This window comes from Nicotiana tabacum, chromosome 11 (genome assembly GCF_000715075.1).
Source record: "Nicotiana tabacum cultivar K326 chromosome 11, ASM71507v2, whole genome shotgun sequence".
Taxonomy (NCBI): Eukaryota; Viridiplantae; Streptophyta; class Magnoliopsida; order Solanales; family Solanaceae; genus Nicotiana; species Nicotiana tabacum.
The window spans coordinates 62,082,571-62,099,114 of NC_134090.1; positions in this window are offsets into that span (position 1 = coordinate 62,082,571).

Genomic DNA, 16,544 nt, shown 5'->3' on the forward strand with positions numbered 1-16,544 from the left:
CTCGAACGACGTCGTTTCTGAGTCTCAAATCTGGGCCGTTGATTTGTTTCAATCAAACGGTCCAGTTCAGCCCCTGCATAATTGAAACGACGCCGTTTTAGGTGATCAGATCTGAGCCGTTCATCTATCTTGATCCAACGGCCTCAAGGCCTCCTCTATACCCGACCCATTTTCACCCAAGGCCGGCCCAATTTCGTATAGAGACCAAACGGCGTCGTGCCATTAAATGAAATGATCCAGGCCGTCGATCGTGCTTGATCGAACGGCCAGGAGCAAACAACCCCGCCCCTATATAAACTCAACCTCCTACCCTAGCCCCCCTAACCAACACCCTCATCGTCTTCCTGTTCATCGTCTCAACTTAGAGACTGAACCAAACACCCCTCACCGAAACCCTAGCCGCCATGACACCCCACCGCCTAAAACCCGGCGGCAACAACGTCGTCGGTCACCAAATCAACACCATAAGACTATCAGACCACCCTCGCTCCAAATATGTTCACCATCGGGCTTGAATCTTCCTGAAACTCCTCGAATTTTCATTTGAAGATTCGAGCCAAACATGAACCTACCCCAATCCACTCCAAATTCATACCAGGCAACCCTCAGACCTCCCTCATACCATAAATGACTTTGGTTCCGTTCAAATCTGCCTAGAAACGTTTGAACCCTAAATCGAAAACCAGGAACCATAGAAATTCCAAATCATGGAATCCGTCCAAATTAAGTGAGGATTTGGGTTCTAATCGACCTTAATCGAAGTGTTCTCAGCTGAGAACACTTCGACTAAGGTCTGTTCGACCTCAAAGTGTCCGAGTCCGAGTTCGAGCCTGGGTCCGTATAGTTCTGATGTTCTGAGGTATTTTTCTTTTTCCCTTGTTCTGTGTTCATGTTTTTTTATCTGTGTATCTGTTTAGTTTAGTTTTGTTGATTATTCCATTCTTTATCAATTCATCTTCTCATCCCCAGTGACCTTTTTATTTGGTCGATTTTTCTGTTTGTTGATTAATTGTACCTGTTATAAACTACATATTCGATTTGATTAATGTCATCAAATAATTAGTTTCATAAGTCCCCTGTTTTGTCCAAAGCCATGAATCACCCTGTTTGTATGTTTGATTCTATTTGTTGTTATCAATTGTGTATGTATAATCGATTAATAAGTTGCGTAGATTAATTAGTTTCCTGTTAGTCCCTGTTTCTGTCAATACCACTGAAATTACCCGTGAATTGCCTGATTCTCTGTTTCTGATTGTTTAGTGTCAATTGTAATATGTAATCGATTAATTAGGCTTCGTTGATTAGGTCGTTCGTATAGTTTGAATCATTTAGCATTCTGTTGTTTATAGTTTTTCAATTGTTAGTTGTCTGATTAATTAAGATTCTGTTTGATTATAAGCATTGTTCTGAATCACTGAAACTCTTGTATTTGATGTATTTTTCTGTCTTAAATTACTAGTTGGAATTGGTTTATAGCTGTAGTAATTTAGGTGATCATCTGGGAATTAGTTTAGTCAATGCTTAGCTTTCCTCCTTAGGCGAGTTGGTACAGCTGATGGGTAGTAGTTTCAGGCGTAATTTAAGGAGTAATTTAGGAATGTGGGACCCTCAATAATCAATAGACAGGCTGCTAAGGGCTTAATTGAGAAAAAGGTTAGTGTATTTAAAAAAGAGAGGGGACAATTTCAAGTGGGATTGAATAGTTAATAGACCACTAATAGTGGAAGACCACTTTTTAAGTTTTGACTATCCATCAGGGCCTAAAGATCCGGCAAAGATAAGGGGATTGAAGGACTTAGAGAATAAAAAAAAAGGGGGGGCTTAGACATTCGGCCATAAAAAGGGGACAGAGATAGACTTGAAGAGGGGAGAGTCAGAATTTAAGGGTTAAAACATTAACTGGTCTTTCAATCTAAAAAAGGTGAGTAATTTAAGAACTAAAAACTGAAAAAGTGAGGTCTTGCTTTGACTACTGAAAATCAGAATTAGTGTTGGTTTTTTTTTGTTGAATTGAAGTTCTGAGTTTCTTTCCTTAAGAGTCTGAAAGACAGAGAGTCAGAAATCGATTGTTCTATTGCATTTCTGGTTCACTTTGTTTCTGCCCGTTGATTGCTGTTGGTGTTTCTGGGCTTTCATTTGGTTTGTTCCTTGAGTTTGGTTGGTTATTTGTTATTGTTTCATTGGGGTGTTGCTGGAATTCTGTTGGTTTTATTAAACATTGTTACTGGGCTATTCTGTTTCCGTTACTGTTGCTGTTGTTGTGTTGTTGCTACTGCTCCTGTTGATCCTTTTCTTCCTTTTCCTTGTGGTCCCTTTCCAGGTACACATTTCTGAGATTAGTTCTGATGTGACTTCAAACTGCAAAAATGCTAAATTAAAAGGCTTAACAGATTGCCTATTAAAGTGTGTTCAATTAATGTATTAGAATGTACATTAGGAAATATTATATATGTTTATGCTCATCTTAGATATGTATTTACATTGTACAACTATACTGAAAATTGGACTGTACCTAGAACTATTCTAAGTAGTTTGAACTGTTTTCTATATGCCTATGGGCACATGAATTGATAGATAGTCATTACTGGAAATTATTTTGATTTAGTTTAATTAGTGAAGTATAATTCTGAATTCATGCAAACTGGAATAGAAATGAGTCAAAGCTTGTGAATTTTTAATCATGTTAGTAATAGAGATCTGTAAATATTAGGCAGAATAAAAAATGGCCAGTAATTTCGTAGAATCAGTAGGCCCACTATATTTTAAGTTAGGATCGTAGTATAAATTGCTAAGATCATTAATCCAATAGGCATGAGTTGAGTTTAAACAAGACGAGTTAACGATTAAGTTTAACAAACTTTTGAATAAGCATTAGTGATTAAGGTTAATTCTAGTTTCAAATAGTTGTAAACAATTAATTTTAACGGTTCAATTCATCTAACAATGTGGGTTTAAATTAGTTAGAGGATAATTAGTTTATTTTGGTAATATTATTTGTAAATTCCGTATTCTATTTATAATTTCAATTTTAGTAATATTCAATTATAGAATAAGGCATGAAACAATCTCCCTTTGTCTCGATTGCAATTTTCAGTTTGCATTTGTCTTAATCCGATAAATAATAGCGGCCTTTTCAAGCATGTAATTAACTAGGGTTTTTCTCATTTTTAGAGACGAACTTAAATAGAAAAAATGTAGTCACTTTAGGATTATTCTTTTAAAATAAACGAGATGAGCCTCACCAAATAAAACGCACGAGCTGCGGGGCCCTCAATAATTGGTTAATAATTGTATAGACTTCGGGATCGTCCACTTAGGGAATTTCACGGCTTTTTCCCAAAAATGACAATGTGTTAGTCTCTTTAGGCGCGTATTTTAATAATGTTATCTCCCAAATTCGGGTGCACATTTATGTGACCCAAATCCAAATCTCAACGTCGTTGAAACGTGTCAATAACCACAGGTGCATTGATGTGACGTGGTTCGAGACCCGTTTTCACGACGTTGTAAGTCTTTTTTAAAAAAAAAAATAATAAAAGCGGTTCAAAGTTAAAATTGGCACATAAGTTCATAATTGTTAAAATCAGATAATTAAGCTAAATACGATAGTTGAGCGACCGTGCTAGAACCACGGAACTCGGGAATGCCTAACACCTTCTCCTAGGTTAACAGAATTCCTTATCCGGATTTCTAGTTCGCGGACTGTAATACAGAGTCATTCTTTTCCTCGATTCGGGATTAAAACCGGTGACTTGGGACACCATAAATCTCCCAAGTGGCGACTCTGATTCTTAAATAATAAATCCCGTTTCGATTGTCCTTTAATTGGAAAAACTCCACTTACCCCTTACGCCCCTGCGGGCGCAGGTAAAATGGAGGTGTGACAGCTCTGACGACTCTGCTGGGGAACCGAACCCAGAATCTCTGGTTCAGGGTTCAAGAATTCGAGCTTAGAATAATTGTTATTATTTGGCTTTATTTATTATCTGATTTTATTACATGTTTTAGCCTAAATGTGCAAAATGTTGCTCTTACCGCTTTGATATTATCTGAACTGTATATATAAATTGCTACGAAATCCCTCTCTTCTCTCTCTTGAGGAGTGCACGCTGGTCGTGACTTCTTTCTGTTAGTGTCATATCCCAAAATAGAACGGGGATTCGGAGGAGTTGCAAAACCGGATGATCTTTTGGTTACCGGTACGCAGTTTCCATCCCCGGCTCGAGTTGTCCGCTCGGGTAAGCCAGGTCTAGAACAAAACACCCAGGATAAATCTAGTATAACAAAACCTCATGCCGGATCCCTAGTAGGAACGCTTATTTGCATCATGTGCACTTGACTTAGGGGACTCAACACAGGGGTTGGGTCCGTCTAGGACAAGCGACCTGAAATGAAAAAGACCATCCTGCTGCATCCTGTTTGTTTTACGCATTTATTTGCTGCAGACTTGCATGCTGACCGGCTTCTGAAAATACTGGAATATCGGAAAAAGAAAAAGCAAATAGAGGTGTAGAGAGATAATTACCTTTTTTTTTTAAAAAAAAAACAATGCCCAAATAACAAACTCTGCCAAAATTTTGAGAAAATGAAAAAATGTTTTTTTTAGTGTAATTTATTTTAAAAAGTCTTCTTTTCAGAATTAGTTTATTTTCGTTGCCCAAACTACGCCGGTTTGATTCTCACAGGATGTGAGATACGTAGGCAGCCCTCATCGGGTCCAACCTCCCCTTTTGCAAAAATAGCCAAAAAATGTCAAAAATTTTAATTTTTCGTTATAGAGTTGGGTGATGCTGTTTTTGTCAGAAATAGCCGAATGTTCCCAAAAAGGACACCGGAAGGCTGACTTTGCATAAACGGCCACCTTTGATCATGTTTTTAGGATTTTGGTAGGTTAGCTGACGCAGCCTTAAAATCTTCGTTCCCGAGGTGCCGAAAGGCCGCGTTGGCAAAACCCAGTCTTTTATTTTAATTTGAAAAGTAATAAGAAAAAGAGTCAGTGGTCAAGAATACCGTTTAGATTTTTTTTAAGCCGAGCCAGCTTCGGCGGTGTCTTAAACCGTTCTTGCCGAGATAGCCTTAGTGTATCTTTCAGTTGTCAAAAGGCTATTTTCGTAAAAGAACAGACAAGTTTGTGAAGTGTCATAAAATAATCTTCCCGGCCTCAAAATTCATGTGAAATTGGGAAGGGGCCACGTTTGCAAAAACAGCCGTTTGGTTAAAATCGGCATATAGGGGAAGGAATCTGTCATTTTATTTTTCTTGAGTTTGTATTTCTTTTGATTAGAGTATGTGGGCCGTTTGACTTTCGAGTCTGTTGCTCGTCTTTAAGTGATTCCAAAAATGTTTTATTATTGTTTACCTTTTATGTGGCAGAACTACGCCCGGTCTGATTCATGCGGGGACATGATACGTAAGCAATCCACATAAGATTCGACCACCATAAAAAAAAATATATAGAAAAGAGAAAAAATGAAGAAAAAAAAAGAGAAGGCGTTCAAAAGGAGCACAATTATAAGAAGCCGGAATGACGCACGTAGCAGAAGCAAATGCATGATAGAAAGGGTTAACTGCCTAGTTGCATTGCATCCTTAATGTGTGTTTTCTTATCTGTTGAAAACCCTAATGCTAACAGGTTGCTTCCATTTTGTCCTCTTTTAATAATCAAAAAGGTGGTTGGTTGTGATTCTAAAGTAACGTTTCCCTGCAACACAAAGGCAAAAGACAATGGCAGAAAACAACAGAACTGGGTGGGTTGGTACTGATACCCGAAAGCGGTTGGTTGAACAGGACTACAAGTTGGTAGAAGAGGTGAAAATGTTGAGACAGCATGTGGCAGACATGTATCAGGCATGGATGACTGGGAAAGCACCCCCCACCTAGCTTCTTGAACTCTGTCCTTACCCAAGCACCTAACACAATAACGGATGATCCCCCACTCTCCATATCTACCCACTTATAACAGCTTTCCCAGCCACCTAGTAGCTCCATCACTCGTCGTCCAACTGTATTCTCCCAAAGCTACTCCCCTCCCCAACGCTACTTCTCTCCACGGGACTCCCAAAAACATGCTTCACTTTCCCAGTACCCAGCTCCACAAAATGCCTATCCACCCTCACAAGCCTACCGAAAGCCCTCTGGATCAGGTTTCCGGCCCAATCAAGCATTTAAGAATGAGAGGTTGCTGAAGAAAGAAAAGGCTTTCACCCCTGTTGGAGGATCATATGCCAGTTTGTTCCAAAAGTTAAAGCAATTGGACATGCTGAAGCCGATTCATATAAAAATGCCAAACCCTCTGTCAAAGAAGTTTGATTTTTCTCGAAGGTGTGCATATTGCTCAGATGCCCCGGGGCATGACACAGAGAAGTGTTGGAAGCTGAAGAAAGCAATTCAGAAGATTATTGATGCAGGTGACATTGTCGTGCAAAATCTAGATGCAACAGACACTAGCCAAAGTCAACCGCCTATTCGTAATGAGATGCATATGTTGAATATGACTTGTTTTGAAAAGGAATATGAGAAATCTTCTGAGATCCTCGGAGGTCCACGCATTGCAGAGTTTTCAGTGCTATCAGAGGTTGCTCTTAAGGACGAGCCCGCAAAGGGAACTCAAAAGCAATTTGTTAAGAACAATGAAATGGAAGTTGGTGGAGGTCCCAGTAAAGTTGATGCTGAATTCAGTGGCTAAGATGTCGAGCTTGGCAATTGGAAAGACGCTTCTTTCTTGGTTGGTCAAGAAGGAGTTTTGGTGGTTCATTTTGTTATCATTTCTGTTGTCCGAGTTATTTGCAGGGTTGCAATCCAGACATTGTCTTGTGTCAAACCCTCTTATCCTTCCATTTTTTCCTAGTGGTTTGTTTAGTGTGGACTAGGGTTGTTTTAGGGTTTGTTCCAAGGTTATACCCCAGTTGTTTTGCTTGTTTCGTTATACGAACCGTTTCACCGCTTGTCTAATGCAAATTTCGGTCTTTTGTTACCTCCAGTCATCTTCTTTTTTTAGTTCTTTTTATCCTTTTGTTTTGTCCTTGTTCAACGCCAATTCTAGTGACATGACATGCACGCACAGTTTGGGCCTAATCTAAAGAGTTAATTATAAAGCCATTGGGGGATGATCGTGACACTTAAGGGAAATAGGAACAACTTGAGATCCTTTGAAGCCCGAGCCACGTGAAGCTGGGGCAAGTAAAACATAAAGAAAAAAAACATAAAAGCAAGTTAGCCATATTGACAAGGGGGCCGTTCATGGTAACGAAAGTGAGAGTATTGCCCAACGGTGCTTTAAAAATGACAAATGAAAAGGAGAATGTGTGGATATAGTTATCAAGTCCGGCATAATCAGAAGATGTGGCGAATATTTTAATTGTGTTGTTTGTGCTTGGCATGTTTTGAAGATTGGAATGACGAAGGCATTTTATTCTGCTATCTAAACACTTTATCCTTCGTTAAACCTTTTGAGCCTTATTGGTTTTCTTTCGTACCCCTCGTTCGGAATCAGTAGCAAAGACTAGAAAACACAAGCATGGAAGATAAAGATAAAGAAAAAAAAAGGAAAAAAAAACAACAAAACAACAAAACGACAAAGGAGAAAGGAGAAATGAGAAAGAGAAGTTATGTTTGATGTAAAGAAATCTGGTTCCGAAGGTTGTAAATTTTGAACCCAAATTGATTCCTTTTGAGCCGCTAATACCCTTTCTTTCTAGCCCTATCCAAAACCCCACGTTACGGTCCAAAGAAAGAACTTTTGACCAGTCTTCGAAAGATGCCAAGTCATGCAAATGGAAGTCGGGAATAACACTCTGATCCCCGATAGAAAAGTAATAAAATGAGAGAGTCTTATCTGTGAAACCCTTCACGGGCACCTTGAGGAAGCTATAAGTTGAGAAAAACCAAAATGAGAGAGGCTTGATAGTGAAAACCCTTCGGGCACTACAAGTCGAATAAAGATTGAGAATCATACAGGAAAGCACCAGACGAAGATTGTGAAAGGCGATTAACGACGGAGGATAGGCCACGTGTGCATGTCATGGCCAATAGAGTTGGTATCCACATCTGATAGGTTTTACTTTGTAGTTTTCTTGTTAGGAGTCATCTCTTTCTTTTGCCTTTTACTCTGTTCCTTTTACCTTTGTCATTTCCTCTTCTTGAGTCTCTTTGGTCAGAACAAGCGAGAAATGATTTCAAAATTTCCCATCAGCTTTCCAATTATGCAAGACGAGATCTGACTAGTACATCAAAGTGGTATAAGTCAGGAAAGAACAAGCGTAATGAGCTGGTAATAGTCAACGTGCTTTGAGGTTCGCGCAAAATACCCAAGATTGGTCCATATCAATTCAGGGACAGTGCAACAAAAAGAGGGCCAGAGGGATTAAACCGAGGGTATATTCGATGATGAGATTGACAAAAGGATGGACCAGTGTCAAGAAGGATATCCCCAGTAGAAATCAAGGGTTATAAGGCCAAGGCCAGCGGAAAATCAAGAAAGAACAACGCGGAAAGCAATGGACATAATCGGGAAATTCATAGGAGATGGGACTGAAAGGTTGGGGCAATGCCAGTTCACGGACAGTACCGGAAAAGAAGATTTGGGTCTGCACCGGGAAAAGGTATTTCAGTAACACAGACGATGGAGGGAGTGGTTAATCAATGAACATGCAAGATCTTCAAGTGAAATTGGTTATCATGAAAATAAATGAGGTCAGATAAGGAGACTGAGAAAATGGTTAAGAGGTTTGTCAATGAGGAATCGCCAAAAAGGGCAGAAGGTATCAGCCAAGCTTCAAGATGGTCAGACAACGCACAGATGGGAAATGGTTGATAACATCCCCAGCATGAGTATCACAACTAACCACCACGTTTTAAACTGACCAAATTTTCTTTGATTTGAAGCAGGGACAGGGAATGTTACTGATGACGGAAAGATGCGCCACAAGAACGATTGTCAAACTGGGGCAGAAAATTTTCGCTCATTTCGAAAATTTTCGGGAAGTCTAACACAAGTTTGATGAAAAGCGATATCCCCAGCAGTTTTTCGAGAGAAGGCAAAACAAGTTTTAAAGCGAGCAATGTCTTTCAAGGTGAAATCAAAGTTATCATGGCAAGTGAAGGATCAGCCGCCGCAAAGTCAAGGCCACTAACCAACCACCATGTTTAAACTCACAAGTTTTCTTTGTCTGAAACATGGACGAAAGCTATGTTCATATCAAAGCTTGGAAGGTTGAAATTTTCAGGTGTAATGCCCCAATTCTGCTTACGCAAAGGCTATTGAGAAGATCACACATCACCACTAGGAAAAGCATTTCCTAGTCTGGGTTTTCAAGTTATATTTTGTTGTAGGAGATGCACTTCCTAAATTGAGATTTTACCCTTAGAAGACGCACTTCCTAGTTTGGATCATATGAGTTTTAGTCACTGAAGTTCTCACCACTAGGAGACGCACTTCCTAGTCTCAGTCATTTAAATTCATTCCTAGGAGACGCACTTCCTAGTTTGAGTCATTGAAGTTACACTTGTAGGAGACGCACTTCCTAAATTGAGAGTTCATTCGTAGGAGACGCACTTCCTAGTTTGAATCATTGAAGTTTCACCCCTAGGAAACACACTTCTTAGTCTGGGTCTTTCGGGTTATATTTTTGCTTTAGGAGATGCACTTCCTAAATTGAGATTTTACCACTAGGAAACGCACTTCCTAGTCTCAATAGTTTAAATTCATTCCTAGGAGACGCACTTCCTAGTTTGAGTCATTGAAGTTACACTTGTAGGAGACGCACTTCCTAAATTGAGAGTTCATTCGTAGGAGACGCACTTCCTAGTTTGAATCATTGAAGTTTCACCCCTAGGAGACGCACTTCCTAGTCTGGGTCTTTCGAGTTATATTTTTGCTTTAGGAGACGCACTTCCTAAATTTAGATTTTACCACTAGAAGTTCATTCCTAGGAGACGCACTTCCTAGCTCGAGTCATTGATGTTTCACCCCTAGGAGACGCACTTCCTAGTCTGGGTCTTTCGGGTTATATTTTTGCTTTAGGAGACGCACTTCCAAAATTGAGATTTTTTTCTAGGAGACGCACTTCCTAGCCTGGTTCATTTAAGTTCATTCGTAGGAGACGCACTTCCTAGTTTGAATCATCGAAGTTGTTGTTGAGGTCAGGAGTCCCGCTGAAGAACGGAATGGTGCTTTATTTTCGAAGTTGTTGTTGAGGTCAGCACTTTACCTTTGCACGAAAACTCTTCGAGTTTCCGCACAAAGAGGGGCAGCTGTGAGCACGTGATTTTTGCTTTACGAAAACTACTCCAAAATAAATCAAAAAATAAAATAAATTTCTTTTACTGTGTAATTCTTGAATTTGCGTGGTGTTAAATATTTGTGTTATGTCAGTAAATGTTTACTTTGTCATAATAAATTGAAAATTAAAAAAAAATATATGTTTCATGCATATCTAGGATTTAATTATGCATTTAATAATTGATTCAAAACAAAATCACAAAAAATATGCATTTTTATTTTTTTCGTCATATTAATTGTGTCATTGTATGATTAATGTTTTATCTACGTGTTAATGGTTATTAAAAGATAATTAGTATTATTATTATGATAATTTTGTTTTTATTATTTTTAATTAGGAATTTAATAATTAGGAATTTAATTAGGAAATTAAAAGAAGTAGAAATTAAGTGGGTAAAACGGATCTGGGCCAAAATCCTAAACAAAAAAAATCAGGCCCAAACCATTTTTAACCCCCCCACAGCCCAATCTAGGCAGCCCAGGTTTGGTCCAAACCAGACGAGCCAAAACGACAGCGTTTGGTCGTGGCTTCTCGGGGACCGTTGGATCAAATCCAACCAACTGTCAAGATCTCACCCCCTTACCCGTAACCCGTAACCCGACCCAGTGACCCGACTCAGCCGACCCTGGCATTAAACCAAACGACATCGTTTGGTTTAATGAATTGATCCTGGCCCTTCATTCTACTTGATCTAACGGTTAGTATCAATCCACCCCACCCCTATATAAGTCCCAAGCCCCTACCCCGGCCCCTAACTGAACACCCCCCCTCCTCTCACTGTTCATCATCGTCCCCTAGGATCCCACCGCCTGAAACCCGGCGGCATCAACACCGCCGGTCACCAAAATAACACCCTAGAATCCCCTGAACATCCTCTACACAGATCTAACATTGGTTTCCTTCGAATCAGGCCCCAACTCTTCGAATCTTAAATCGAAGGTTGGCCTGAAAACCTTACCTTCTCCGATGGCTTCCAAAATAACACCACAACTTCCCCTAGATACCCTCATCACGGATCTGTTAGTTGCATGGCTCGAGTCCTACTGGAACTGCTCGAATCTTCATTTGAAGATTCGAGTAAAACTTGAACCTATCCCAACCTACCTCAAACTAACACCAAATGACCCCTAGGCCACCCTCACCCTTGTATCATATTTGGTTCTCCTCGAATCTGACCAGAAATGGTTAAATCCCAAATCGAACCTTCAGGAGCCCTAAATACCAAACTTCTAGATTTTTGTCCAAATTGATTAAAAGATTGAGGTTTAATCGACCTTAGTCGAAGTATTTTCAGTGGAAAATACTTCGATTAAGGTCTGTTTGATTTCAAACAAAATACGAATCCAAGTTGAGTCCAAGTCGGAATGTATTTGAAGGGTCAGAGGTATTTTTTCTATTTCTCATGTGTATTCTACGTGTATTGTATGTTTGTTTTCATTAGTCTGTTTAATTTTTCATAATTTTCTAGTCAATTTTGTTATACTGTCCCCTACCCGTCTACTTGATTCCTAAAGTGAAATGTTTATGCTGGTTATGTTTGTTTACAATGTGTGTAATCGACTCGATTAAGTTCGTCGATTAGTTACATTATGAATCCCCGTTTATGATAATACATTGTAATAACCTGCTCACCTGTTTTGATTGACTATTATCATGTTGTTGTAATCAGTTAGTTAGTCCTTGCTAATTAGTTGGTTCTTGTTTAATAAGTCAGAAAGTTTATCAAACATTTGAGTATTAATTTCTGAGCAGTTGGTTTCAGGCAGTGTCAGTATACTGACAATGCCCCTGCATTCATACATATTTCAAATTTAGTTTGAATTGTTCTGTTGAATTCTGTGTGATGTTGTTGAGATGTTAGGTAAATTCAATTTCACAATTGTTGGGTAGATACAACTGTGTTAGGAACTTAAGAGAATTGGTATTAGCTGTTTTAAATCAGGTTGATAATTAGGTTTGAACAGATTTTTAAATCTGTTTCATAATAGATTTTGATCTTGTATTAATGGGCAGTAATAACAGTAGGATTTCAGGGCATTTCTGGGAATGAAACAGTAAAAAACAGTGTTAGTGCTAGTGTGCTGGAAGTGGAATGTAATGGCTATAATTTAAGATACTAATGGGAAACAAAGGGTAATGGGGCTGCTTAAAATCAGGATAGGATCATATAAAGTATTAAAAAGTAGTTTGTAGTGGAACTTTCTGTTTTTTAAAAAGAATAAAGGGGTCCAAGAAGCACTTAAAAGTATAGGACCAGCCCTGTATAAATACAGGGAGCTGGACAGCTTAATAGGGGGGACTTGAAGAGAGTTTGAGAGATTTTAAGAGAGGAGAAGAAGAAAAAATCTAATTTAGGAACCTTTTCAGACAGAAAAGAAAGGAAAGAGAGAAAATCAGTAGTTCAAAAGAAAATCTGACTTAGCAGACTTTAAGAGAGTGAAAAGTCAGATTTGAGTGTGGAAAATCAAGCAGAAAAATCAAATTCTTTTCGGAATCTGAAGAGGAAGAAGAAACAGAAAAGAAACAAAGAGAACAGTCACACACACACACACAGATACAGCAGCAGAAACAGAAAAATCAGAAAAATGGGAATTTGAAACTGAAATCTGAAATATTGTTCTTTTGTTGAATCTGTTCAACTTTATTTGATTCCATTGTTCAGTTAAAATCTGCAGTGTCTTTTAAAAATATCGTCACTGTTCATTTGGGTTCCCCGGATCCTGTTTGCTGCTCAAATCTGCTGAATTATTTGGCATATTCTGCTGAATTTATTACTGCTGCAACTGCTGAAATTTACTCCTTCTACCTTCATTTTCAGGTACATATCTCTTAAACTTTATGTTGGAAAGAGATTCAACATTACAAATAAATGAAATTTTAAATTGTAATATTGCCTCCTATCGTTTAAGTTTAAACATTTAAGTTTCAACTTTGATTTCATGTTGGATAGCCAGTAGTGAGTTCGACTTGATGGCTACAAGTTGATTGTCTTATTTTTTCACTTTGTAATAATGTTATCCATGCTGAAATTTTATTAGTTTAGTTATCTTTGAGTTGTGTAAATAGGAAGCATGGCAGAAAGTTGGCTTTATTTACACTTTACGGTATTATTAGATAGGTATAGCATAATATGGAAATATCAAAGAAAATATGCTATTAGTTTATTTTGTTAGTTAATTAGTTGTTGTTTAAAGCTAGATGATGATTGGTTGCAATTAGCTATCTTTTGGCATAACATTGGTTGTGTTCCTAATCTATAGTTGAAAGACGAGTTAGTATAATCCGTTATGTTCACGATGTCAAATATGGTAAGTAATATTGCATGCAATATCATTTTATTAAGTCAATTAGACTTGTTCTCTTTCTTAATAATAAAAGGGTTTAGGAACTTATACGATGTGAAAGTTAATAGTTGTAATAATTCACATAGATTTAGAATCAAATGGGTTTGATTATATATATAACTCAATCATAGGCATAATTAATTAAATTAATTTCGCCTATTGGATCAAAACAAGTATATGAGAATAAGATGAGATGTGTGAACACAAATTGCAAAACTTTATATTAATGGTAATTAGGAATAGAACTTGCACTAATTAATAATAATAAAAGTTCTTGAAAAATATTCTTTCCTTTATAAATCATTTTTAGTTTCATATACAATTCATTATTGGGCATATAGATATATATGTTGTATTTGTGAAGAATAGTATTAATCATGTTCTTATTCTTTATTTTGAATTTGAATAGTTTTGGATGAACATAAATTATACGCGGAAATTATAATCGACGGGCAACATTTAATAAATTGTGAATTCTTTTTCAAGAATTAAAGGGTCTCTTAAATGGAGATTTTCTCATAATATAATAAACAATTTGGGGGAAAAGTCCATAATACTATTTTGCGCAATCAGGGATGCGTTCGCGCACCCTGATTATATTTTAAAAGTAACTTCGGATTATGCGTACGCGCAATTTCGAGCGAATATTTAATAAAAACGAATTTCTTTGGAAACTATTAAATAATTTCATATAACCCGAGATGTGCAGTTCATTGTCTAAATACAAGGATAATAATGTTCCTGAATTTATTTTAAATTTCGAACATATGTTTTTTTTTGTTAATAAAAACTATAACAATTTTATTGTCACGTACGCGTGGCACGATCCCCGGTAATTATAAAAAGTACATAATACGAATATACGTACGCGTAATTCGTCCATATAATTGTAAACAATAAGTAAAAAGCGGTAGTAAAATCATGCAATAAAAACGTATTTAGTAAAATCAAGATAATTAAGCCAAGAATGAAAGCAGTTGAGCGACCGTGCTAGAACTACGGAATTCGGAAATGCCTAACACCTTCTTCCGGATTAACAGAATTCCTTACTCAGGATTTCTGGTTCGCAGAATAATAAACAGAGTCATATTCTCCTCGATTCAGGGATTAAAATTGGTGACTTGGGACGCCTTAAAATTCCCAGGTGGCGACTCTGAAATAATTAAATAAATCCCGTTTCGACTGTCCTTTAATTGGAGAAAACTCCCCACGCACCCACGCGGGCGCGGTAAAAAGGAGGTGCGACAGCTCTGGCGACTCTGCTGGGGACAACTTCCTATTGTAACCCAGAACCATTGGTTCAGGGTTTAAAGAATTCGAGCTTAAAATATTTGTGTTAATTGGCTTTATTTACTATATGATTTTCAACTGTTTATATGCTAATATGCTAAATGTTGTTTTTTACCGCTTTAATATTATTTGAATTGTGAATATATACAACTGCTATGAAACCCCCTTCTTTCTGAGTCTTCTGAATTTATGGTGTACACGTGCGCGTGACCCACCTTTCTGTTAAAGTCATACCAAATAAGACGGAGTTGGGACAAGTAACTAGGCCGGACAGACTTTCGTGCTCCCGGTACGTTGCCCCCGCTTCGGCTCAAACTGTCCGTTTGGGTAAGCCAGGTTTAGAACAATCAACCTAAGGTTTTACACTTAGAATAACTCAGCCATGTACCGGATCCCTAGTAGGAACGTCTATTTGCATCATACACATTTGGCCTTGGAGACTCAACACAGGGGTTGGGTCTGTCTAGGACAGGTGAACCCGAAATAAAAAGACCATCATGATGCATCCTACTTGCTATTTGTGCATTCATTAGCCTCGAACATGCTTGTTGACCAGCTTAAATGAAATCATGGTGAGAAGAGAGGAATAAAATGGGTTGTTGTTTTTTTTAAAAAAAAAAGAAAAATAGTTTTAAATAAAGGTATTTAATAAATAAATAAAAAAATTCGAAAATGATTTTTTTTTTAGTATAAATATTCAAAATGAATTTTGACTTTATTAAAATTAAATTTCAGATACAAAATGAGCACCACACAAAGCCCCTCGTCCATGAGTACAGAAGAATTTCTATTTCAACTTCAAATGTGGTGGTATGATTTAGGCGAAGACGGTCAAAAATGGGTCGTCAAGCATTTGGGAAATCTCACGGACATTATGAAAGTCAAACCTCGTGATGATCTGATTGCGGCACTAGTAACTTTTTGGGACCCTGTTCACAATGTCTTTCGTTTCTCTGACTTCGAGCTTACTCCTACATTAAAGGAGATAGCTGGATATGCTGGTTTTGACGGAAGTTTAAGAAATCAAAGCTTGATATTCACAAAGGCTCCTTCGGTACATCGATTCTTCGGTCTTCTGAACATCAGCAGTCAAATCAGGAAAAACAATGTCATCAATGGATGTTGTTCCTTCAACTTTTTGTATTCAAGGTTCGGAAAGTCAGATGGGTTCGAAATTCATGAGAAAGGCCTTACCAATAAGCAAAACAAAGACACTTGGCAGATTCACCGTCGCTTTGCTTTCATGGTGGCTTTTCTAGGAGTCATGGTCTTTCCAAACAAAGAGCGAACAATTGATATTCGCACCGCAAAAATTGTGCAAATCCTCACCACCAAAGAAAATCACACCTTTGTCCCCATCATTCTATCAGACATTTATCGAGCTTTGACATTATGTAAATCAGGAGCAAAGGTCTTCGAAGGATGCAAAATTTTGTTGCAAATGTGGGTGATGGAGCATCTCCAACAACAGCCCAAGATCATACAGTATGAGTCAAACAATGATAATTGCATCGAGAGCTATGAGGAAAGAACAAAAAATTATCAGGCTCCAGAAGGGATAGAAGCATGGGTATCTCATCTAAAGGCTTTAACGGCAAATCAAATTGAATGGACTCTGGGATGGCTCCCG